Source organism: Tupaia chinensis, unplaced genomic scaffold (assembly GCF_000334495.1).
Source record: "Tupaia chinensis unplaced genomic scaffold, TupChi_1.0 Scaffold145484_1, whole genome shotgun sequence".
In the NCBI taxonomy this organism is placed as follows: Eukaryota; Metazoa; Chordata; class Mammalia; order Scandentia; family Tupaiidae; genus Tupaia; species Tupaia belangeri.
This window is the reverse complement of record NW_006205341.1, coordinates 410652-414163: the sequence shown is the minus strand read 5'-3', so window position 1 is coordinate 414163 and position 3512 is coordinate 410652. Positions and strand designations below refer to the sequence as shown.

The 3512-nt window shown below is 40.8% G+C and overlaps 1 long non-coding RNA gene across 3 annotated transcripts in view; it reads left to right on the top strand.

The window, feature by feature from the left end:
* Nucleotides 1-3512, top strand: part of LOC102472994 (uncharacterized) — a 78168-nt gene that overhangs the window by 42176 nt on the left and 32480 nt on the right. The gene's annotated exons all lie outside the window — the stretch shown is intronic.

Genomic DNA, 3512 nt, shown 5'->3' with positions numbered 1-3512 from the left:
TTTATAGATTTCATGAACCTCAATGTCTCTTTTCTTTCTTGTATTTTCATTTCTCTTCTGGTTTTCATTTAGTCACTAGCACTTAAAAACAGAAGGTAGAAAAGAACTAGAACTCATTTATTATGATATTGATTATTGGAGTCCAGCATTCTTCAGAAACTGTAACAAAAATTGGCAATTACTTATAGAAATTGAATTTAGATCTTGTAGTCATTATCGGAAGGACTCTAGATGAATTTTCTTGTTGAGTTGCCAGCTAGCTATCTATTAAGTGCAAAATATTGGTCCCACAGTAGCTTAGTAGAGAGACAACAGGATTGGATAACAGGTGCCAACTCATCTGATTATGGCAAGTGGTTTCACTTTGACTTTGATTTTCTTGTCTGTAAAATGAGAAATTTGGAAGTGAATGATGCTAGGGGTCTCTGCAAGATCTGAATCTTTATGATTTGATGTGACTGGGCTGAATTCAGAACTATTCCACGGGCTGGGAACCAACCCCACACATAGGTTCTCCTGATGTGGTTTAAGTAGTATCATTTCGAGTTTGGCTTGCGGTCGTTTATAAAAGATCTAATCATGAGTTCTCAGGACTCAGAAGGCTGAGATTTGGGTGTGATATAGGTGAATGTGTGTGTGCACGTCTATAACTCTAGAGGTTACTTGAATATTCCTGCTACACAGGAACTGAGGGGAATGAAGCAGCAGCATGTGTTTTCATGTAAGGAAGAATATACGAACCTCATGAAGGGCAGAATGAAGCAAAACTGCATGCAATCTTTGCTATAAAGAAAGATTCAATATTTTCCCACCTCCTGGTGTGCTGTATGCTATGATTCTGTTTGTGTTGAACACCACAATCTCTTTTCTCTCTTCTTCAGCGTCAGTATGTTTTATCCTGCTTTCCATTTGGAGACTTACTTTGGGTTGTATGTATGTGCTGAAGAAGTCTCTTGTTGCAAAGAGACATGCTTTCAAGATTTGAAGAAGTGTCACCTGGAGAAGTCAGGCAGTCAAAGCAAAATCTTCTGTGTGTTCTCTTGCATTTGGAGAACAGTCCTGTCCAAAGACTGTGTGGGGAAGGGCTGACCTGTGAGGTTTCTCATCAGGGAATTGATTTGCTTACTAATTCTTTCATACCTTTCTTTCTTCTTTCTTGATACAAGATTGGATTACTGGCCTACTATGTGTTCAGAACTAGAGACACAGAGAGATAAGACGCCATCCCAGCCGTTGAGGGCTCATATCTAACAGAGGGACACAGTTTGTAATTTCCATCTCCACTGGTAGCTTTCACTCTGAATCGTATGGTAATGTGGGCCTGTAAGAAAAGTCATAGTGGTTATTTGAGAGCAATTTTATTTTCTGGGTACGCAGTGTTTACTTAAATTCATGTAGGGATGTGTGTGTGTGTGTGTGTGTGTGTGTGTGTGTATGTATGTGTTGAGGGTTTTGAGTAACAGCTTAAGTAATATTAATAAAGCAGATTTTCAGTCTCCAGAGGAAGGCAAATTCTCACTGCAAACTATGATATATCTTACTTAGTAAGTGGGTTTATGTCTAAAATTGAATATGCTAAAATACATCCAGGGATCTTTAAGGAGGCTGCCTTGCTGGGAATCTTCTGGCTCTTAAAGTTGGTCTTTGCAGTTTCTATGTATTATAGTTCTGGAGAAACAAGTTTCCTTTCCTTTCCTTTCCTTTCCTTTCCTTTCCTTTCCTTTCCTTTCCTTTCCTTTCCTTTCCTTTCCTTCCTTCCCTCCCTCCCTCCCTCCCTTCCTTCCTTCCTTCCTTCCCTCCTTCCTTTCTTCTTTCCACCAGAGAGTTCAGTTGTCAGAGAGAGAAAGAGAGAGAGGAAGCATTCCCAAGGGGGCGTGGTCATGCTGCAATCTCTTTTCTTCTATTCCTCCATTTTGTCAGGATTTGGGGCATGCACAGACATGTCCCTGGCATGTTTTTCAAGATGCTGGGGTCAAGATTCAAAGCATGGCCGGCCATGTGGGATCCAGCTCCCCATGCACAGGGCTTAACTGCTATGCTATAGGGAGACCAGATATAGATTTTCTTTCTTCAAATTTGCAGGTATGGGGCTATTATTTGTGGACGCAAAGGTATGCCAGCTCTAGGGGAGCAACTGTTCTCAAGCCTAGCTAGGCACCCTCGGAGCCTATTCACACTGCAAAGTCTCACCCTGGCTGTATCTTTGCTCTCCAAATTCTGATATAAGTATGAGATGAGGCCCAGGAATCTGCATGACTTCCCTGTGTGATTTCAATTTAGGAGGGCCAAAATCCTACTTTGAGAACGCTGGTATAGAATTTCTCTTTTTGGATCCTATTCTATGTATTTTAAAAGTGTTTTGGAATTCTCGATTGAAAGAATTCTACACAAAGTTATTAGTTTTGTGATCTATTGCATGAATAGAAAACTCACGAGGCCACATTACATAATGTTCAAGAATTTAGCTTTGCTGTCAGACTGCTTGAGTTCTAATTACCATCGCTGTGCCTCCTGGAAGCCTGTCCTTAGGCAAATCACTGAACCTCTCTAAGCCTGTTTCCTCAACTGTAAAATAAGGGTAGTAAAAATAACAAAAATATAATTAGACTGTTGGTCAATAAATTGTTGCTGCCATTGCGTTGGAATAGCAAACAAAAATTACAGTGAAAGATTGCATATGTACTTGTCTGTCACAACTTTCTTTTTAGGTAGCTGTGAGCACTTTTCAGAGTCCAAATTAATCAGCACAAAGTTTGAAGGAAACAGTCCAGGAGTCTGGAGTTGCCTTTCAGTGGCCCCTTCTACTTGCTTATGTCACATTCACATCAAATCAGGCTGCTAGTGGCTTTGCCTGATGGGTTGGGTATCTAGGCTTTTTTCAAGTCTAATCACATAGACTGATTTTACTCAGAAATGAGTCCAGTGGGTGTATTTTTCTCTTCTTGAAAATGCACACATTTTCTTTTGTTGTGATTGTCTTTTACTTGATGTACTAGACCAGATGGTCTCTGGGTTGGTCAGGAAGAATGCACTGACAGTTATGGTTGGGGCCCATGACTGGTCTCAGGTCAATAGCTTCAGGGAACAGAGGATTCTCTGGAGGAAGCGGGAGACACTTGACTTTTTGACTTTGTTTAGGTCCCTGTATGTGCCTGTACTTCACCTAAAAGTGTGTATAGGTTTCATTTAAAGCTAAAGCTTGAGATTGGCCCTATTTACGGTGGCCTATTTTCTGATGCTTTGCGGAATGCTAGCACAGGCAGGATTTGGGGTTTTATAACTGATCAAAAGGATGAAATCTTGTTAGTATCGTGAGAAATGAGGGACAGACTTATTGTTCTTCCTATCTCACTCTAAGCTCGCCTGTAGTGGACTTCCGACTGTACACTGGAATGACCCAGAGAACTCTATTCAATCTCCAGAGTTCTGATTTAATCAATCAGGAGCTGGACCTTGAGATAGGGAGTTGGAAAAGCTTCTCACGAGAATCTCTCTGCTTTGGAGTTAATTCC